The 23,062-nt window shown below is 52.3% G+C and overlaps 1 protein-coding gene and 1 long non-coding RNA gene across 36 annotated transcripts in view; one reads left to right on the top strand and one right to left on the bottom strand.

Moving 5' to 3' along the window:
• The window catches only part of IKZF1 (IKAROS family zinc finger 1), a 95,074-nt gene that overhangs the window by 40,474 nt on the left and 31,538 nt on the right, over window positions 1-23,062 (bottom strand). The window lies entirely within an intron of this gene.
• LOC309845182 lies at window positions 298-21,171 on the top strand. Its single transcript, XR_014301093.1, has 3 exons — window positions 298-9,699; window positions 9,916-10,726; window positions 10,882-21,171. It is a non-coding gene; the product is annotated as an uncharacterized lncRNA (long non-coding RNA).

Below are 23,062 nucleotides of genomic sequence, written 5' to 3'. Positions count from 1 at the left end.
AGGAACATGGTCGCCTCTTGGAGCCCTGGCCATCCCCACGTTCTGCAGGGCTGGATATCCCTCCTCCCCTCTCCCATCCTTGTGATGCACACCCCAAAGCCGGCTCTCTCTCGGGCCATCTCCAGCCCAGAATGGTTGTGGCACGTGCCCTGTTCTGGACTGGATGTGGACCAGAGCCCAATGCCACGCTCCGCAGAAGAGGCTGCATGTGCTGGCTTCCCTCTTCCCCCTTCCCCTCCTCCTGCGCATTGCCCAGAACATGTGAGGTGCTCAGGAGGGAACGGCTGGGTCCTCAGCCTTTCCTACTACTTTCTGAAGACAGCTGTCGGGTCTGAACATTTTCAGAAGCTCATTCACATCCAACACAGAGTTGCCAAATACGCAGCAGAAAGAACTTGAATTTCCTCTGTTGGCAGAGACTGAGGCTCCCGAGAAACGGGGGGCTTGTGGAACCAGTTAGGAACGGGGAGAATCGCTCTTGCCGGTTTCCACTCGGGGCAAGACCTGACTGTAGTCCGTCTACACTGAGCACACAGGGACTGCCTTTCCGTCTGAATGGGTCCCCTGGCCTGTGTCTCGTCCCCTTACGGGAAGACAGGGCAGCTTCTGAAGAGTGGGGTGCGGCGGATTTTGGGTCGAGGCGTGGTTGGCATCGGCTCCACACCCCCTCAGCTGTGTGGACTGAGCGGCCCGGGGCCACCCACTCTGAGCCTGTTTCCTGCTCCGCCACGTGAGAACAGTCGTCAGGTTTACAGAAGACTCAGGCCCTTGGTGTGCTGAAACTTTTTTTTCCTTAATGGAAAAGCACAGACAGATAAACACCCGCCCTGTCAGCAAAGACCTCCGGGCCTATGGGCTCAGCTGCAGCCCACTAACAGTAACTGAATTTTCTAAATGGGGGGAAAAAACCTAAGGAGAATGCTTTGTGGGATCACGGGCTGTGACAAGCCAAAACACGTCCTCGGGGAAACTGCTGTTGGCACCGTGACCCCTGCGTCCACGCAGGCTTCCCTTTGGCCCCGAATATTCCTGCTTGGCTCTCCCCTCCATTTGGGAATTACGCTGATGGGGTTTCAGGCAACCCGCCAAGGATGTGCGACAATTTTGGTTGCTTGAACTGGGCTTTGACAAAGATGGCTAAAGTCAACTTGGCTTTACTTCAAACTCCAGCTGTCAGATCTGCCTTCCAGAGCAGACAGGGCACAGGGCTCAGCGAGAGCCCCGGGAACAGACGAAAACCTGGTTCCGACCTTCTGTCTCTTGAGGCAGCAGCTGGGCACCTACTCTATTTTTGTCTGTTTTATTAGTCCCCTTGTCACGTCTTACAGTGAACTAAGGGGCAGAGCAAAAGTTCTGAGGTACAGAACTTTATTTAGAAAGGGAAATTTAGAGAGGGGATTTAGAAAGGGAAGGGCAGCAAGTGAAGGGTTTCCTTCTGAAGGGTACAAGTAAGAAAACAGCAGGCTGAAAAATGAGGATTCCATTTACGGAATTATCCTTGGAAGACAACACTTTGGTGTCATTTGTGGCCACTTGTACCCCCCCCCCCCCCGCAGTTCATCACAACTTGGGCTGAGACACCCTGCAGATTAAAGAACAGGGTGAGGAACAGTTTCTGACTCTTAGTCCTACTCTTCTTCTTCTTCTTTTTTTTTTTTTTTTAATTAATGAAAAGTTACCCTTTTTTGGCGGGGCGTAAAAGTAAGATTTGCCTGCACTACAGATGACAAGCATACGGAAGTAGCAAGTCGAGATTTTTGGAAATGCACCTCCCAACCCCTGTAAATCTAAAGAAGTCATGCGAGGGAGAACACGGGGAATGATACTAAAATCAATAATAAAAACAGAGGAACAGAGAGTAATTCAAGCTTTAAAAAGAGAGAAGAGACGTTTGCAGACACAGAATCAGGCCTGGAGGAAATGAAGTTGGCGGGAGAAACGCACAAGACAGGGTGAGGTCCCGGGCGGCGGGGGGCAGGGGGTAGGGGGCGGACGAGCGGGGTGAAGCCCTGGGCAGAAGGGACAGCGTGCGTGTCCTCTTCCTTTCCACATCTCATCCCAGGGAGGGGCACTCGTACCGGGGCACACAGGCGCCAACAGCCAAGGAGGGACATTCTACAAAGTGACGGTGGCTACGGGCAGGGGTGGCTGCCCAGGTGTGTCCGTGGCCCGTGGCTGTGAGTGCAGGGCCACCTTGCCATCAGACCCTGCAAGGGCAGTGCCGTGCTCTGCCTGTGCACAGGGCAGGGCTCACTTCCAACACCCAGAGGAGGGATGTGGGACCCACTGCTCGCCAGCATCCCGGGCGTCGGCAACTTGGGCAGCCGCGAAGCCAGGCACTGGCGGCCGTTGGTGCTGCACTCCTGCCTCAGATGTGGTTTTCCCACAGGCACATTCGTGCTGAAACAACCGGCCAAGCCCTTGCTGCCAGGGGCAAGGGAGTGTGGCAAAATGCGGCACGGAAGAGGAAAGGAAGTATTGCAACCTGTTGTTACACCTGCCGGTTCTCCAGAGTGGGGGTGCGCCGGCCTGCGACGCATGGGGAGGCCCGGGAGACGGTGCTCCTGGAAAATGGGGAAGGGCTGAGAATGACAAAACCAGCTCTGTCACCAGCCTCTGGGGACAGGGGCGGAGCAGACACGGCTCCTGTCCAGGCTGGGCAAACGCTCTGGGCCATTCGCTCCCTTCCCCACGGCTGGCACCGTGTCAAGCCCCAAAGATTCCAGGAGCCCAGGCCCTGCTTCAGGGAGTCCACAGATAAAGTAATCTCCCCCAGGACAGGCAGAGGGTGGCTCCCCGGCTGTCCCTCCCTTCCAGAAGCTCTGAGGAGTCCCTGCCAGAATTCCAAGCAAAACATGACTCAGCAAAGGCCGAGCAGGGTCAGGAAGAACAGCCGGGTGCCCACCTGGGTCCTTGAGCCCAGAGGGGCCGGAGCAGGGGCTCTGGCTTTGGGTGGGCACTGATCCTTGAGGGAAGTGTTCACTGAATTCGTCCGTCCTCTGAGGCCGCAGCTGCCTTCCCAGGCTGCAGGGGCCACAAGGCCCTCACTCCTGCCTTTCCCAATTCTTCCTGCTTCTGCCCCACAAGCACATGCGGCAGGCAGGAGCTCAGCTGGGAGCTGGGGTTCGGGGTGTGGGCAGGAAAGAGCAGGAAGCGCAAGACCCCTTCCTCTTGCCCGGAGGAAGACGGGGCTGAGGCCTGCGGGTGCGGTGGATGCATCTGGCCCGCGTCCCAGGGAGCATGTGAGTGTGGGTGCACGCGCACCCACGTGTAAACGGCACAGAGATCACTCTTCCCGTGCAGGTGTCTCCCGAGGGCAGCTCAGGAAAAGAGGCTCGAAGCTAGAGAACCTGCCGCTCTCAGTGCCTTTCACGGTTGGAGACAGCAACGTGATGACCGGGACAGGGAGGCGGGAGCCCCTCGCTCTGAGCACCAGATGAGCCCCGCATTCCTGGGGGCACCTTCCCTCCCCAGCCCAGGGAGCCAGCCCGGACAGGAGCCCAGGCGCCAGACTCCGGCCCCCACTGCTGGGAAGTCACACATCTCCTGCTCCCTCCCCTTCTCAACTGGCAAGGACCTGATGGCAGGACCGCCCTGTCCCCAGCTGACACGGAGGCTGCGGGGACACCTGGCTACATCAAACTCTTCGGAACTAGCGTTAACGAACTGCTCACCTCGAAATGCTCCTAAGGGATTCCTTAACCGCCCCTCCCTCCTTCCCCTTCTTGTTCTCTCTCGTGATTTGTAAACTTAGCTCTAGGCCTCCCAACTGCTAAGCATATAGTGCTTTGTCAACACTCATGAGGAAGCTCCGGGATCTCATTACGAGTGCTGGCTCCAGGGCTGGGGTTCGGACCACCGAACGGGGTGATGGAAGGAAGGGGCTTCGGGAAGGACCTGCCCCCCGCCTCCTTCCCCCTCCTGGAGGCTCTGGGGCTTGAGAGCCCCTCAGAACCTCAGCAAATCTCCCTCCTCTCCCAGGTGACACTGGGATCCAATGGCTGTCCTGTCCCCACACATGTGGGATGGGTAGGAAGCCCCCCAAGCAGAGCGGCCCGCCCGCTGGACCAGAGCCTCTGCTGCGGGCCCCACAGCTTCCGACTGGGACTCACTCATGACTCAACATCCTCCGCTTCCCAGCACCTCTGTCAAGACTGCACATCTTTCAGGAAGAACCTTCAAATATCACGCTTTTTTTTCCTGGTAGATGTCAGCAGCTTCTCAGGACTCGAGAAGCTCAGAAAGTCCTGTCCTTCTCTTCAGCACCGTTTCTTTGAAATGAGGGAGGTTCTTTTCTTCCTTTTTCCCAGTCTCTGTCGCTGTATGATTCAACTCTGTTTACTGGGAAGCACAGGAGAAGGACCAGGGCAGGCCGCGCCTCCTTCCATCCAGAATCCAGGTGACGCCAAACCAGCAAGGTCAGCGTCAAGGTCGCCCGGCCCCAGCAGCAGCCGCCACACGTGGCCTGTGAGGGGCTACTGGGCGCCGGCCACCACGGGAAATGCTTTCCATACACCAGCGCCCCATTCTTGAAGGAGCCCCGTGAGGCCACTCTGACCCCAGCTTACAAAGGAGGCAAAGACGGCTGGAGAGGTCAGCGGCTGCCCCAGGCCACCTGCTGGGACGGAGTGAAACAGGGACTTGAACCCGTGCTCTTCACCCCTTAGCTCATCTTTGTCCGTTCAGGCCTGCCCCATACGCCCATCCAGTTGGAAAGACAAACAACACAGAGGTGACGGGAAGAGAATTTTGCCGCAGGTGGGCGGCCCGGAATTCCTCTGGATGTCTCGGTCGGGCAAAGCCGACCTCTGCCAGCACCCCCATTCTAGTCGCTTGTGAGTTAGTGAGATGAGGCCCCTTGATTGAGTCACACCGCACAGCCTCCCAGGAGTGGTTTACCCAGGAGTGGTTTACGTTCCAGGCACCGCACACGAAACCCAGCCCTGCCTCCGGGAAGCGCGGGGGGAGAGGAAGTCCTCATTCCCGGGGGCAGCGTGGTGGGCCGGTGCCACAGGGCCCGGCTTCCTCAAAGGGCAGCATTCGCAGTGAGCAGCGGGGCCGGGGGAGATCTCTGGGACGATCACTGCAGACGAGGCGGTATGGGTGGTGGGTGACCATCCCCACCGCTCGGACCCTGGGGCTGCCGCGGGGGCCGAGGTCTCTGGAAGCCGGAATGACGTCCGAGGCCCCTGCTCAGAGGGTCCGTGGTGGGAAGAGGGGTCATGTGTCGAAATGGGGGTGGTCGAGAAGACGCGGAGGACGCTATCCCCATACCCCACACCCAACAGACAGAAACGGGAAAGCTGGGGGCCAGCAGGGTGGTCTGGGGGAGAGCAGTCTCATGGGCCTGGACTTGGGCTGGGACAGACCGCCGGCTCCCGTGCCCCTGCACCCCCCACGCCCCTCCCCACAGCCTCTTGTGGCCCCTGCCGCCCTGTGAGGCTCGGGCCCTTCTGGAATTAGGCCACAGATGGGAAACTCCAGGTTCTAAGAAAAAGCATCCCAGCTCTTGCCAGCCCTTGGGTTTCCAGAGACCCCAACTTCTGCATTCCAGCCCCGCGCCACACCACCTAACCTCCTCCTCCCGTGGCCCCATCCAGATGCCGCCAGCAGGCAGGGCCCAGAGCACGATTGTGACACGGTGGCATGTGTCATATTGTAACTGGGTGTCCACATCCTCCTGCCCGAATTGTAACAGCCTAGAAGAGGAACCAGGGCCTGGAGTGAAATACAGGAATGCAGGGAAAGAGGAAGCTGCCGCCAGACGCCAGCCCAACCGAAATGCGGAGAATTATGGAGAAGTGATAGAAAGGGAAGCAAGAGTAGGGAATTGCATTCGGTGGCTTGGCTCAGTGCACACGCAGGCACAGACACACACTCACACATACTCCCCCACACTCTGATACATGCACACGCAGGCCCAGACACACACAGACACAGACTCACACACTCACACATACTCCCCCACACTCTGATACATGCTCACACATACACTCACACGCACACTCACACACAGTCTCAGACGCACAGATCCATGCCTTCAGACACACGGACACGTACACTTACTTAAACACTGACACACAAAGACACACTTTTATACGCACAGACACATGCTCACAGACACATATTATACACAGACATACACACACACTCACACTCTCACACATACAAACACATGCTCTCACACACACACATACACATACACACACACTCGCAGATTCACACAAAGACACATCCTCACACACACACCTTTACATGGAGACAGACCCTCACACATAGATGGTCACATGCACACACTCACACATGCACACACTCACACACACAGACCCCCACCACACACACTTATACACAAGCACAGACACACACACACACAGACTCTCACACAGACACAGTCACATGTACATACATACTCATATACACCCACAGAGATAGACACTCATACACATACGCACATACACACAGACATATACATACACACCTATGCACAGATATAAGCTCTCACACACACAGCCACTCACTATACAGACACAAACACATCACACATACACACAGATACCCACACTCATAGTCTCACATACACAGACACACACAACACATACTTATGCACACACTCAGATATACACACTCACATGCACATATACACTTACGCACCCACACAGACACACACTGGTTCACATATACACAGTCGCACTCTCATACACGCATGCACACTCACACACACTCACAAGCCTTTCTTGCATCTAAACTGGACTTCTACGAGACAAGGCTCTCCCAGTTCTTAGCCCCAGAGGCAGGGACCAGTCAGGCCTGCGGTCCTGCTGTCTGAGGACGCCCAGTCCAAGCTTCCTCTGTGCGACTGTCCTAAATGGTACGAGATGCAGAAATTCCTAACAATTGTAGGAGGCTGTTCTGTCATTTTCCTCTTCCATTTAAACAGTCAGAGTAAAACAGGGTAAAATGTCCTTACCTCATCATCAAAAATTTAATTTTGGAGCAGAGACAAAAAAAAAAATGGAATAATGAACAGAAAGCATAAGTACATTCAGGCAGATCCCCTTTGGGACAAAAAAATACCGTTTTAAGAAATGAGAACAGGCCAAGAGGAAAAAGCCTGAAATTTAGGGAAAAATGAGAAAGAAGTTGTGAATTAACCCGTTTGTGGCATTTTCTGTACGTGGAGATAACCGGCAGCAGAGCTCTTAGTCAAAGGCATTCCCACTGGAGGGGTGAGGAGGTTGCCTAGAAAAATCCTTATCTACCATTTTCACAGGCGTGTGGCGGAGGGCGGAGGGCCTAGCCAAGGGGGCCTCGCTGCCTGTCCTGCCTCGTGAGACTAATGAACTCACAGGGGAACCTCCCTCCCGGTGGGGGCTTCCGAATGAATGCACCTTTCCTCTCCTCTTATTTTCCAAGAGAACCACGGTTACCCCAGGTGCTGTTACTGTTTCAGGAGAGAACTCCTGACAGACCTCTTGGAACTTTGCATGTGTGTGGGACCCTCCCAGGAGTGGTCCTTCTGATTCACTCTTTGCGAGCGTGAGAAAGTTGCCATGAATTTAAGACAGGACAACCTGCCTCCCAGGAAGACTTGAGGCAAACCTTCAGCCTGTGGGCAGAGTTCGGATGTGCGGGATGGCTCTCAGGACTGCCCCGTGCCCACCCCCAGGCTTCCGGGGGAATGTTCTAGAGGACCTTCCATGCGTCACACATTGTTCCTAACCCCGCATGACGTCCTGGACCCTGTAGTGTGACACCCAGGCATGCCACATAAAACCAAGACGCCTGACGTCTTCCTTCACAGGTAAGCCTGGGTCAACTCCACAAGCCCTTAACTGACACTGGTGTCACCAAGGCTGTGACATCTGCCCTGTGACCACAAGCCTGCAACCAGGGGCACTAACTGTTGAATTGTGAGACCCTTCCCAATATTACAAAAATGAAGACCACTGCTGCTCGCAGGGCCACACAGCCTGTGATCCCCAAATGCCCGAGTTCTTTTTTCCCTTCGGCTTTGGCAACTTGGTTTCCCATCTCTGATCCTGGTTTTTTTAATTGATGTTTTGTTTTGTTTTATACTGTTTCTATCTTTAAAAAAAAAAAAAAAAGTCATGGTGGCAGAGACCTCAGCGAGCTCCATCCTGCCTCGTGGTCTTACCTGCAGCCTGTCAGCTTCTCCTTCACGCCACCATGGGCAGCTACACCCCCACACCTCGTGTCGACTGTTCTTTCTGCCCAGGGTATCAGAGGGTTCAGGGACATCTGTGTTGCTCCGAAAAAGCCCCAAAGCAGGACCTGACTCTCCATGGGGCAGCCATTGGCCGGTGGGGGGGGCTGCCATGCTTGCCTCCTCCTGCATCGTGCCTGGGGCTGGGTTGGGATGGAAGCCTGGTCTCCCACAGCGTTGGGGAAGGGACATGTCTGCATTGCTTTTCCTCTTTTCTCTCTCCCCTATCCCTCGGCCCGGCCTCCCATCAGGCTGGGAGAACCACCCAGCTCTTCCAAGTGATGGAGAACTGGCCAAGAGGCATCTCACAAGCACAGAAGGCGAACCTGGGGTTTTTAACCTCGAGTTATGGGTCAAGATGGGCAGAACCCATGAACCAGTGCCACCCAAGGCAGGTGCCGGGGATGCTGCCTTCTCTGGACCCTGTCATCGTGCTTTAATGTGATTCCTGCATTCTGGCCCTGGGACAGTCTGGTCCCCATGCAAATGGGTCTCCTACCCCGTAACAGAGATGCTGGGAGAAGCGGAAAGGATGGTTGGCAGCAGTTAATAGAGGAAAACTTTAGTGACTTGCTAGTAGACTTCAAGATTCACCAACAAGAGATGCCCTTTGATAAAGATGTCGCCGTGGAAGACCCACCGTGGAGCCAAGGCTGCACCTACTGGGCCCTTCGCATTCTCAGCTCTCCCAACCCCAGCCTCAGCCTCCCCACGACTGTCTCACGGCCAGTCCCTCCGTGTGGCGACTCTGGAGAGCCCCTAATGCCATGTCTGGGTCGACACGTGTTGGCAGGGGGAAAACTTCTCTCCTCTTGTCCCTTATAAGCCTTAGCGCAAACACTGGAGAAATGAAACTTCAAGTTCACCACCAAGGAACAGGAAAAGAGCAGGAGACGTGTGCCGGGAGGGAAGCGGACACCAGGCCCACTCTGGGGAGGCACGGTAATGCGCCAGGGCTCGGGATCCAGTCAAGGGAGAGAGATTTGGGAAACTGTAATCTTGCTTATTTAAGAGCAATGATTATTTTCAGAACACTGAGTATTAAAAAATTCTAAAATTACATGAGGGAAAAACATACAGCATGAGGAACTCCCAGAATTTTTACCCTCTGCCATGACAAAATATTCATATTTCAGCAATTATTCCAAGGCCTATTGCAGCAGTGGGACAAGTGAAACGAAATGTCTAGTCGGAGTGCCTGGGCTGCTCAGTCTGTTACGTGTCCTAACTGCTGGTTTCAGCTCAGGTCATGATCTCAGGGTCCTGGGATCAAGCCCCGCTCAGGGCTCCACACTTAGCATTGCGTCTGGGGGTCTCTCTTTCTCCCTCTCCCTCTGCCCTTCCCCTGTTCATGCCCTACCTTTAACAAACATGCCCTATCACAAACAAACAAAATCTTTTTAAAAATGTCTAATAAAGTGACAAGAAGACATTATTTGCACCATAGATCAAGAATTGTCATCAAGGACACCTGGGTGGCTCAGTTGGTTGAGCAGCTGCCTTCGGCTCAGGTCATGATCCCAGGGTCCTGGGATCGAGTCCCACATCGGGCTCCTTGCTCGGCGGGGAGCCTGCTTCTCCCTCTGCCTCTGCCTGTCATTCTGTCTGCCTGTGCTCGCTTGCTCTCTCTCCCTCTGTCTCTTACAAATAAATAAATAAAATCTTTAAAAAAAAAAAAGAATTGTCATCAGAGTTTCCATCCTGATTTGAGGCTTTGGGTTTCAGGGACAGAAGGAAGTACCACAAAAACTTAAATCGGAAGGAGCTGAACCAGGATCAAAGACATTACACGTGCAATGCTTTTGCTTCGTTCTGAGCTGCTACACTGAAAAATATGGACTGGGGGAAGTCAAAAGCATCACGAGCTGACCTCATCCCGTTGACATTACACTTACTCAGAATCTGGACATCTCTGTCTGCACCAACTGGTGACAACAGGCCCACAATGAGAAAGTAAAACCTGTCTCTGAGCCCACCATCAAAAAGAGAAGTAAGAAGTCTCTCAACCGAATTCCCGCAGTTTACCCACGGGCGAGTCCCTCCGGTGCTCAGTAAAGCATTGGTGCCCTCACCTTAGGCACCGTGTTGAAGATGATTAAATAGTTAAATGATTGAAACATGCATCGAAGATGATTAAATAGTTCTTTCTTAACACCGAGAAGATTAGAAGTTGCAGTTTAGAAAGCCGAGGAAGACACTCAAAACGTCCAAACAGATAAGAGTGTTCAAAGCCAGGGTCGTTTAGGGAACCGTGATGCACATGCACATGACTTTTTGGGATATGAAGTTCAGGACCTCTAAAGGCCGACAAATGCCGCTGTTCTTTCGGTCCTCAAGAGGACTCCCTCTTTGCGATCAGGACTGCTTTGGACAATCTAGAAGTCAGGACCCGCTCTAGCCGAGGCATGAGACGCTGCTGCTGAAGAATGGGACGCATGCGCGGGCCAGGGAAGGCGCTGACGGTGCGGTCCTGCCTTCGCGCGGCGCTTACACCCGCTGACGGTGCGGTCCTGCCTTCGCGCGGCGCTTACACCCGCTGACGGTGCGGTCCTGCCTTCGCGCGGCGCTTACACCCGCTGACGGTGCGGTCCTGCCTTCGCGCGGCGCTTACACCCGCTGACGGTGCGGTCCTGCCTTCGCGCGGCGCTTACACCCAGCCAAACATGTGCCCACAAAAGACCTCTCCGCCGTGCTAGGGCTCGCATTTACACTAGGAAACCTGAGCACAGACGAAGAGGTTCAAGTAATTTCAAGATGTACTTGAAGGAATCACAGGAGGGTCAAGGGGGTTCTAGAAAAGTCCCTCATCCAGAAAAGTTAAAATACACCGAAAATAAAACAGGGTAGGTTTGAGTACTTTGGAAATTTTAGCCGAGAAGCAATGTTCCCTTCTTGCAAATGTCAGATGAATGAGAAGTTGGTGGAGAGGCCTCTGAACGCGAACAGGGAGCATGTGTGGCAGACCCAGTATCGAGCCCAGATCCGTGGAGATCGGGCGTTCACCGACCCGCCTGCTGAATGATGTCCCGTGGACTGGGACGGTGAACTCTGCCTCCCATGGCCATTTCTGAGCAGGGAAACTGCAGATTTTAATTGCAACCAAGTGCCAGGTGCATAAATCTTAGGTAGGGGTAAAAGAGTTCGGCGTCCATCGCTTCCAGGGTTTCACTGCCGGGAAAGTAGATATGGAGGAAATACAGAACATTCTGAGATTAAAAACAGGAAATGGGTGAATTCATTGCCCCTTCTGGGAAATGATGAAATGAAATGTGTTTCACCCTTAAGGTGTAATCATGCAAAACTTAGTTTATCAAGGTTGTTAAGACCTACGATTTCTCATCAAGATAATGAGTTTTTAAATTTTAAAAACCCAGCGAATGTAAGGGTTCAATCCAGCCCCCTTCCCATACCATAAAACTACAAAGTGTCAGATGTTTGAGTATTTTCTATCAATAGACCATAAGAGAGGAAACACCTCATGAACAATTGTGATGTGACTATTTTCACGATCTCAAATCAGAGCTTGTGATCAGGTTGGTCACTGGTTGTTTCTGTTCGGAGATGGGCTACGTGACGTGAATTAAACAAGGGTCCTTGTGTCAAAATGCCAACCCCTCGTGCCGAGAAGCACAACTAGCACTTTTAAGAGCATGTCTTCAGCTGTGAGCAGGTCAACCAGAAATCCAGTCTGTTGTCTGCTCACTGATCCCTGGTGGCACAGGCAGGACCCACGGTGATGCCCCATTGGCACTAACTGTCACAACCCAGCACGCAGGGAGGAAGCGCTACCCCCGGCTCAGCGTGCCCCCAGATCTCTTTTCACAGAACAACACACACAGCAGTTGTACCCATCACACTGAAGATCTACATGTATGAGTAACCAATGCAAATGAGAGGGAATGAAAGACCAGAAAATGATGGGAAATCTAACAGCATAAATATTTTCACACTTCAGTGACACATTTCTAACGGTTAGGAGCAAGGCAGTTCTCCGTGTGTGATGTAAGGCCCTCGTCAGAGTCTGCTGGTGTAGCCTGCTTGCACAGCCCAACGTATCCTCCCATCTGCCCACCTCCAAGTCCTGCTGGAGGGTTCTCTATCCAGCTGCCGATCCACCTCAGGCCAACTCTGTCTGGGGATCGGCGGTGGGGGTAAGGACCATGGAGTGGATTGCTGCTGGAGCCACTCATTCCCAAACACGGCACCTGCAGCGTGCAAGCCAACAGGGGTGCGGAGGGACGGGTTTCGCTGCTTCTTGAGACACACAGACTGGCCTTTGTGACCACACCCCGCATCAGGAAGGTCTGACCCCCCAGCACCCTGGGATTTCCCTCCTCTGAGTAGACGGCATTGGTGTGTGACCTCATGGTCTCCGACGGTGATTTAAACCCAGGCCTGCTTGTCCCCCCAGGGCACCCCATGCACTGCCACTGCTTTGCATACCTCTGCTCAGACACCTCAGCTGAACTGGGGGTCACTTCATTTGTTTCTCACATGGTTTCTTGTACCTAACTTTGGTGTTTTCAAGTCTGCAGATTTCTAAATGAATGTGTAAAATAACTAAGATACACTGCCTTGGTTCCAAAGCCTTGACTCAACCTTTGTATGGAGGGTCCCTATCTTCCCCCAATTTTTCTCTTACTGATCCTGTAATGTGACTTAAAATAGAAGCATGAATGCCCTAAATGTGACAAGGTTTCAGTTTGGGTGATAGGTGCTGTAAGACTTCTTGATGAAAGGCAAGTGATGGTCCAAGATGCATTCGTTTGGGGGGAAAGTTATGCCAGTGACTCCCCTACTCCCCATCAGCACCACGACCATGACTGCCCCGGGAACAGATCTATTGAAGGCCTTCTCTGAGGTCAGCTCGCCTCCCAGAATCCCCTGAGGCCCACACAGAAACAAAAGATCCCACTGTGTTTTCTGGGCCCTCGGTTGAATCCCACCCAACCTGCTCCTTTCTCCTACTCATCTCTAAAAACTCTACCCATTCTTGAAAGGACAGAATACATGTCATGTCTTCTGAAATCCTGTACACATTCCACCAAACTGATTTTGCTCCTTGCCTGTTTGTGGGTGTTGATACCTCTACTGTAGCATTTCGTGTATCCTGCTCCCCGAGGAAAGCCCAGTGGGTGGGTCACTCAAGCTCTGTGCTCCTCACTATTTGCCCAACAAAGTATGGCATGAATGAGCTAGACTGGCCTGTGGATACCACAACCGAATTTTCCTACCAGTTTCCCAATGCCATTTAGAATACCAGTATTTTTCAATATGTCATTCCACTAATATTTACTTTTGGGATGGTAACAAAGATCCTGAACACACAGGCTTACTATGAAAAGTAAAAATGGCAGCAAGAGAGAGCTGGAAGAACACAAGATTTAGAATCGGAAAACTTGGATTCATATGAGTTGTGTGATCTGGAGTTGGTTAACTGACCTCATTATGTTTATAAACAACCACGGACCGTGGATGGAGGCCCAACAACTCCCAGTACTGACTGCCACCCTGGGCGGTCTGGGCCCAGGGACCCTTCTCATCTGTAAAGCCGAGAGAGAGAGAGGGAGGGCAGTGTGAGGACTAAGTTAAACCACGTCCCCAAACCAGCGTATTCGATCTCCCACCGATCAGTTCTAAGAGCAGAGGCTGTCAGCATCTGTAGCACGTGTGTCTGGTGTACTTGGGTCTACGGGGGTACCTGGGTCTATGGGGCGTACCACCACAAAAGAGCCATTCCCTTGTTGGGATTGTTTTGTATACTTCTTCCCGTGTCTGTGTTTGGAAGAGTTGCGGGCTTTACACCACATCTGTGGTTCATTCCATTTGCTCATTCCCGAAACAAAATGGTGGCCAGGCTCGGTTTTCGAGTGGGGTGAGCCTCTGTAGTTGGTACATTGGACGCCCACGGTTTCGACCCCACCAGATTCTTGTTCTGATCTTGGCGCCATGATCATGAGGAAGCAGCACCTTACAGAGGTGTTTTACCTCAAAGAATGTGCCAAAAATAACTGTTTCTCAATGTAGATAGCCCACTCTCATTTTTCCTTTTGAGGTGAGAATTTTGCTAACAGCCATCTGCAGAGAATCTCATGAAATCCCTCTTCAGCACTTTTTTCTCTTTGGTGGTTGGGATCACAGGCCCGTTCTCATGGATTCTGGTCGGCCATGCCGTCTCCAGTAACAGCCATTGAAAACTTCAGAGATTTCATTTTCTTGACAAACTAAGATAATGAATTTCTTTCCCTACTGTCTGATTCAAGATCTGTGACCCGCCGATGGGAAATCAACAGGTACTGTCTCTCTGAAATGGGAATTCTCTTGAAATGCCCCTGGCATATCATGGGAAAATCTTGGGATTTTCTCTGTCCTTCCTAAATAAGGAACATACTGTGTACTTTGATCACAATTAAATGTCACTCCCTTTGCTCTTGGATCTCCTGTCTCTCTGTGGATCTTGGAATGAGAGCCTTCCTGATCCCAAGAGTTTGCAAAGTGGGAAGGAAGAGGCTTTGCAGCAGCAGGATGACGTCGTTGGACGCAACACTGGAGAACCATCCACATCGCTGTCATTGTAAAGCCCGCTTTCTACCAATTTCCCTTTCACTTAAACTTTCTAAGAAATCTTTCCATATCTACAAGAGGCCACCTGCCACCTGAAAGATTCACGAAATTCTGACACAGCAGCAGACATTTACATGAGCTACGGAACCTCTGGATTGAGGATTTATGTTGTTTAAAGACTGGTTTGTTTAGGGATACCTGGGGGCCTCGTCAGTTAAGCATCAGCTTTCAGCTCAGGTCATGGTCCCTGGGTCCTGGGATCAAGCCCTACGTCAGGCTCCCTGCTCAGTGGGGAGTCTGCTTCTCCCACTGCCTGCCTTTCCTCCTGTTTGTGTTCCTTCTCTCTGACCAACAGATAAATAAAATCTTGAAAGACTGATTTGTTTAAAGATAACATTTCCATTTCCAGGAATAAAAATCAAACTCCACTCACAATCTGATGGACACAGCCACGTGCAATCTGGCCTCGCCTGGAGCAAAGGATTAAAGAGCGTCCCCTATTGGGAACTGTGGCATATTTTTCTGCTTTGATGCCTGATGTGAGTTCTGCTCCTTTTGAGGAACTTGCAAAAACTTAGTTGTCAATGTTTTAAAGAGCTTTGACCTTTGACCCGGATCACTGATAACGTATCACAAACTGCTTCCTTTTACGTGTTTCAGGGACTGCGAGGCCCGGGGTCCCAAAAGAGTCAGAGATCAGCAGCCCACCTGTGCCAGTTTCATCTTTTTTTTTTTTTTAAAGATTATCTAAACATTAAAAAGAAAAGAAAAAAGGTGATGGTTTCCTCTGGGCTTCTCACAGAGTTGCTGTGGAAATGAGCATCGCAAAGGGCAGAAGTCCTCTCCGTCACCTATGACTCAATGTCTCTGTCTGGGACACACAGGCATTCCAGAAAGATCTCACCGATGCACGCCAGACCACCGTCTGAGGCCCAAGTGTCCGACGCACTGGGACAGCAGAGTGAGAGACGCTGTTCCTGGGAAACCGAGGCATGCGGACAGATGCTGTGGGCCAAGGTGTCACGGACCGACCATGACCACCTATGTGTGCTCAAGGTGCACTGGGGGCTGGCATCCTGGGCAAGGCTCTGCCCTCCAGAAAAAGAAGAATCAAGCTCACAAACATGGAAAATGGGTTTAACACCCACGTTTCTCGAGGCGAACAGCGGCGGGTCCCCCAGTTACACCCCAGCCCTGGCTTGCTGGCTTCCATTGCACCCCAGGGGCGAGCATGGATCTGGACAAAGGAGCGCTTGCCAGGCGCACGGACTGGGTTTTCTCTTTCATTTGTGCTCCCTGCCAGGGCCCCCAGGGCCCTCCAGACGCTGCGTCGGGTAGGGACTCGGGCACGCCGCCAATGGCCAGGGGTGGGTGGGGACAGTGAGAGGAAGCAAGGCGGTGGAGACTCACGTTGATTTCATCACCCTCTGAGCGCCACAGGAAACGTCAGCCGGCGGAAGAGGATGTGCGGACGGCTTAGCGAGGCTGTCCTGGCGGCCTGAAGCATTCTCACAGCTCAGGGAAAGTACTCACAGCGCAGCTGGCTGCCCGCGCGGCCCTCAGTACAAGCAGATCTGGTTCAAGACTGCGGGTCATCACTGCCTGCCTAGCCTAGACCCAGCTGTCCCAGAGGACGTCCCGATAGCAGGCCCTAATCCATCTGCAGTGCTGAAGGACCTGTGCGCGGGGCCCTGTTAGCTCAGTGCTCTTCCCGGAGGAGGCTCTGTGGGAGGGAGACTCACTGCACAGCCGCAGGACGGCGGTGGCCAAACTCCTGCCGCTGGCTCAGCGCATGGGTGCGCAGAGGAAGGCTTAGTGTCAGCTTTCCTACGCCTTCCTTGTTGTTGTTGTTGTTGTTTTAAGAGGGCTCCACACTCAGCGTGTAGCCCCACGTGGGGCTTGACCTCTAACTCAGCCAAGCTGAGATCTACAGTCAGATGCTGAACGGAAGGAGCCACCCAGGCGCCCCTCCATTTTCCTGGTTTCATTCACATGCAGACAAAAACCCTGAGCCCTCTCTCGGCCAGGGGGGGTTGCTGATACAGCAGCAAGTGCATTTGCTTAGAGTGGCCAAGGACTTGGGGCCACCATGCTGAATATTTTCATTTAAACTCACAGATATTCAAAACCAGGCAGAACGGTCTGCAAGACATGAAGGCAGTTCATTCTGTTTGTACTTCTCTATCTTCCTCCTCCTCCTCCTCCTTCTTCACTGTTTTTCTCTCTGCTCAACTGCGTCCTTTTTGGAACAGAATGTAAGCTTTCTGAGCCCCCTGGAGTCTTCTCTGTCTGGTTGCCCCTGTGCCTCGCAGGGTGCCTGGGACACAGTGGGGACTTAGGAAGCATCTGTCTCGTGAACTGATACTCAGTCACCCCACCCCACCTCCAGCTTGCTCCCCTGCATTTCTGGGATGCTGATACCACTCAACCCACACCTGTGCTCATCCTAGCTTCAGTCCTACCGGAGTGTTCAGTGCCTGGGGCTCCCTGTAGGGATAGACGGTGTGTTTCACTCTTGGAGGGAGCCAGTGCGCCTATGGCCTGGCACCCCATGGCATCAAGCCTGGCAGTTGTGAATGCATTCAGGGATCACACTTGGACGACACTATGGTGTTGATGACCATGTCAATCACCGTCCAGATTTCTTTTCAGTTGCCAAGGCTGCGTAAGATGAATTACATTCATAGTACATAGCTACAAACATTTTGATATGATGATAATTCAATATAGGACAGAGTAATAACTTCTAATATCCCGAGATGCTGCTAATTTGGATGATGTGTCCCCTTAAGGGTCGGGAGAAGGCCAGAGGGGGTGACCCTCGCAGTCTGTAGACTGCAAAGGAAATTCTCATCACACAGCAAAACTGAAAATACTCATTTCCCTTATCTTTTCCCATCTCTATGTGACTTAAATATTTAGATGACACATCTTCTGTTTCTCTCAGCCGTGAAGCCCTGCTCCTCTCCCTTCTGCATTAACTGTGTTCACTTGTTGGGCTCAAAAGTCGGTTCTGACTCCAGCTCCCTCCTGAGATGATTTTCGATTTCTACAACCAGTCTCATGAAAAGACATGGTAAAGAGGCTTTTCACCGTATGCTGAATTGACTGTTTCTGTAAGGTGGGATGTTCCTTCTGTTTCTGCTTTCCCCCACGGTGTGTTCCGTGATGGAGAAACGAAAGAGAGGAGAAATGTGACTGGCCTGGGAGGGCCCTGCAGTCCGAGGGGTCACAGGGCACAGGTGCATCCTGGGTGCCCCCGACCCCCCACCCCCACCCCTGCCCCAGGGGGCAGCTCACACCGAAACATTAGGCTAGGCACCATGGGTGTCTCTACATTTTTTGCACTTCTTGGGTCAACACAGTGGGAGAATTCTAGGTGTGCTCACAGATACATGGTAAACAGTTGGGCAGTTATGAAGTACGTCTCCTAGAGGGCAAATAATGTAAAGGCGAACGGGACGATGGGTCCTTACAGGTTGGTCATGTGCAAAGAGAGGGAGCTTCTGCATGTGGCCCCATGACTTCATCAAGGAAAGGGCGGAGATGGGAACACAGAGGTTGGCAAAGGGTGTGGCCTGTCCAACTATCTGTCTCCAAGAGATGCACACAGTAGACACAGGGCAAATTTCCATCCTTTCTAACCCAGTCAGGCAGGTTAACAGACTTTTCAGGTAGCACTTTATTCACTGTGCATTTCAGAGGAAGGTGCGATGTATCCAGTGTGTTCTGTACAGGAAGGCCGTGGTCGGCCTCACATCACACTTGCAGCGAGGCTGAGAGCCAAGACTTAACCCAGACCTCCGGCTTCAGAACCTTCTACAACCAGCGCGACTCATCTGCTAGAGGCATTCTTTCAGGGCGAGCATTTACAGCAGCCCCAAAAAACAATTTTCGTGAGTTTACAGCTCAACCTTGTGTTGAACAAAACCACAGGATGGCCCAGGTTAATTCAACAATGTAGTCAAAATTCTACATTCCAAACAGACTTTTGAGGATTTCTGAAAGAAAAAGGAAACCCAGCCTCAAATATCCAACAGTGTGGGCCCGGGGCTCTGTCTGCCGGAGCTGTAGCAGGGGCCTGGGTGTGGGAGCAGTGTGGATGCTGGGGACGATCCCCGTCTCCACACGGAGGCCCAGCGTCACACCACACGTCCGCTCCACTACGGGAGGTGGGCCCTTCAAGCCTACAGACCGCAACCCGCCCAGCACCGTGGTCTTTTTCTGGTTCAGCCCTTTCAGACAAAGCAGCAGATCTCGCGGTCCATAACTCAAGCCAGGTCATCCCTGTCTAACTCATGGAACAAGCAGCAGAAAGTGAGAGCTGGTGACCTTGAGCCTCGTGGGGCTCAGACTCTAGGTGACCTGCCACACAGATGCGCGGGACCCGAGGGTGTGGGCGTGGTCTTGCCTCCAGCCTCTTGCGATGGTTTAATCCTGGGCAAAAGGGTTCCGTCACTGGTCCCTGGACCTAAGTACTAGAATTTTGAGGAACCTGTATCCAGAACAGGGTTAAAAGAAAGGAGAGGGAGGCAGAGGAGAAAGATAAGTGCTCCAAAGATGGAATGTCACAATCAGAGCCACGCAGCTAAACCTGAGTCTGTGAATTGGGGTGTGTTCAGGAAACACAGAAGCCACACGAGTACATGCTGTCTCCTGAAATGCAGGAAGGGCAGCAGTTAGCGGACGGCGCCCTCGCACAGGAAGCCTGGGGTCTGGGCTGCATGCAGCTGGGTGGGGTTGAGAGCCAGAGCACCCTATGCCCGGGCTCCCGGGACACGTGGACCCAGATGGGATGCCAGGCTTGTGCTCTTGGACTGCCCTAGGCAGGCAAGCTGCTGCTTTCTTTTTTCCTTAGTTTAAAAAAAAAAAATAACAAAAACCCTCTCCTTGACCATCTCTGCTACAGTGCTTCCTCGGTTGTGGCAGAGTGCTTTACAAAGTTACCAAGAAGCTTCATTCGACACAATTTTTGCAAACCATTTCACAGATGTGATGCTATCCGTCTTCGAAGCTTGCTTCACTTAGCACCTGTCCTTGGTGGCATGCTCGTGAAATGGGCTTCACGTCTATAAACTGCCTCATTTCAAAAAAAAAAAGAGGATTTACCAACCCCCCAAAATGACCATAAAGTGTGCATGGGAAGAGAATGAGTGGCTGAAAACCAAAACTAAAAGTACTGTATTTCTGCACCAAACTCAGTCACTCTGCTTTGGAAAACTGCTTTACATTTTGCCTTATTAATAGTTTTTACTGTGAGTAACTGCCTTCTCGTTCTTGGGCACTTCACCTAACGCTTACAAGACGTACAGTTAAAACAGAGCTACATAAGATAAATCCAACTGGTGTAAAAATTGGACTGGACCTAGATGTTTTCCCTAAATCAAATGTGGCTAAAAATAGAAGAACCAATAAAACAAACAAACCAATTTTCACCTTCGTTGGTGAGCACAACCGAGAAAAGGTTTTGAAGAGAAAACTGATTTAAACACTGCTTTGGAGAGGTGGTAAGTGACCAGCTTTTGGCTAAATTTCAGCAAGGGTCGAACTGAAAGGGGAAGCAGCAAAGGGAAAACTGAGGAGGAACATTTCCTCTCCAGCACTCCGTGTCCGCCCCATGTAGCGTGCGGCCCTCGGCTGAAGACTGTTTTGAACACGTGAAGCCACGCACAGAACTGAGACGCGCCATGCACGTAACCTGTTCTGGCTTTGAGGACTACGTGTAAAGAGTTAAGCCGCACTCACTAATGCTTGCTTAAATTGAGTGCATGTTCAAAAAATAGTACTTAGGGCATTCCCTCTTAAATAAAGTCTCTTAAAATTAATCTCCCCTGTGCCATTTCTCTTTTTGAATGTGTCTACTAGAGACCTGGGAATTACGGTTGTGGGTCTCAGGCGGATTCCTGCGTTTCTTTCTTTTTATCTTTTTTTTTTTTTTTAAGATTTTATGTATTTACTTGTCAGAGAGAGAGAAAACGTGCACACCAGCAGGGAGAGGAACAGAAGGAGAGGGAGCAGCAGGCTTCCCGCTTAGCAGGGGGCCCGATCCAGGGCTGGATCCCAGGACCCTAGGATCATGGGCTGAGCTGAAGGCAGACGCTAACCTGACTGAGCCCCCCTGGTGCTCTTGATTTCCTGTATTTCACGGATAGGGTCCAGGGATGCCCGTGATTACTCATCTCTGAATTCTCTGTCCCCAGACAAGGACGGAAGACCCGCCCCATGTGTCGTGAAGCACAGAGCCCCCACTGCCTGCCTGTCCAGGACCCTTCTGGAAAGCCCCACACACATCTACAGACCGCCCGAGGGTGCGGTGTGCGTGCCCAGGGCAGCCTGACCTCAAGGATAAGCTTCTAGTACACACTCCATCAATAATAAAAGAACAGCGACTGAGGGGCGCCTGGCTGGTTCAGTAGGTAGGGCTCTCGGGGTTGTGAGTTCGAGCCCCACGCTGGGCGTGAAGCCTACTTAAAACACTTACTAAAAAAAAAAAAACAAGGGGCGCCTGGGTGGCTCAGTGGGTTGAGCTGCTGCCTTCGGCTCAGGTCATGATCTCAGGATCCTGGGATCGAGTCCCCGCATCAGGCTCTCTGCTCTGCAGGGAGCCTGCTTCCCTCTCTCTCTCTCTGCCTGCCTCTCTGCCTACTGTGATCTCGCTCTGTCAAATAAATAAATAAATCTTTAAAAAACAACAACAACAACAACAACAAAGAATAGCAAATGGACACATACAAACCATCTACAGAATTTTTAACACCCGTAGCTCCAGAGTCAACAACAAAGTTCCGTCTATTAGTAATAATAGCACAGCTCTGAAACTGGGAGTAAATGCAGTGTGTATAATGACAAAATAACCCTGTTCTCTTCTCACGAATAAAACCACTTCACTCAAAACCACAGCCTTCTCTTCCGAATGCGAATTGCACCGAAGACAGGTTAAACTATGTCACAGCAGGATGAGCGGGTTGGTGGCCGCCCCAGGTAACCGGTTGTTCATGGTCTCTCTTGCCCTGATGGCAGGAACAGGAGGCCGTCGAGAGATCTGGGGGCCCTGGAGTGGGGTCCTCTCCACCTTGCTACCACCGCCTTCCACTGAGAGCGAGGATGCTGTGACAGCAGGAAAATGCTGCCAGGTCCCAAGAAGTATACTAAAAATCATCGTCCAGCTGCCTGCGGGGCTGTCCTAAAAGCTCTTCACCTTCTCCCGTTTCAGCCCGGTTTCACCTCTGCTGTGACAGTCCCACGTTCTGCGAGACGGAGAGGCCGCTTCAGCCACATGCTCCGAAGGGCCACGAGGAGCCGGCTGGAGGCCTTCCATCCATCACCCCCGCGCGGTGGGGAAAGATACCCGATGTTCAGGACTTCCCTGGAATCCTGCCCGGGTGATTTCAGTGGAAATCGACAGCCTGCAGCCACATCCCTTGTGGGGGAAGTACAGTCCTGGCAGGCAGCCTTGCAGAGACACACCCAAGACGTGTGGCTCAAAGGTCCCTGTAGCTCCCTCGCTCCCCAAAGTAGGGCACATGATGCCGCCGTGGTTAATGGGTCAAAGCAAGTGTCAGAGGCTTTGAGGCAGGAACATTGGAAAGGACCCCTGTGGCCCGTTGGGGTGGCTTCTGATAGTGTCCCCAGCTGCCTTTCTAAGAAACAGGCCCACGGAGGCCACCGGGCCTGCAGGGACAGGCGGCAGGGTCACCCCCTAGATTGGTACACACACCCCACGGTTGTCTTTAATCTGAGACAACACTTGGTCACTGAAACTTCCCAGAAGACCACGTCCATTCCCACACTTCGGAGGATCCTGGGAAGGGCATCGTCATGACTCTCTGATTTCCAGAGAGACCATTGTCTCTGATTCTTTCACGTAACACACACGGGGGTTGCTTCGTGTGCCCAGGTTCTTCAAGCCCAAATACCAGCTGAGCCAGAAAGGAAGACCCAGCGTGCTTTACTTTCTTTCTTTATTTTTTTTGACTTTATTTATTTGACAGGGAGAGAGAGATCACAAGTAGGCAGAGAGGCAAACAGAGAGGAGAGGAAGCAGACTCCCCGCTGAGCAGAGAGCCCAACTCGAGGCTTGATCCCAGGACCCTGGGATCATGACCTGAGCCGAAGGCAGAGGCTTTAACCCACTGAGCCACCTGGGCGTCCCGACCCAGCGTGCTTTTCTAGTCATGCACCCCCCAGTGACAAAACCAGCGTGACACCTCCACCAAGAAAGCCAGTCCAGATAGCGTGACGTTTCCAGCTTGGGACTCCAAGGGCAGAGTCATC

Source organism: Mustela nivalis (genome assembly GCF_964662115.1).
Source record: "Mustela nivalis genome assembly, chromosome: 12".
NCBI lineage: Eukaryota > Metazoa > Chordata > Mammalia > Carnivora > Mustelidae > Mustela > Mustela nivalis.
Note: the sequence above shows the minus strand (reverse complement) of the source record. Positions and strands in the feature narration are given on the sequence as shown.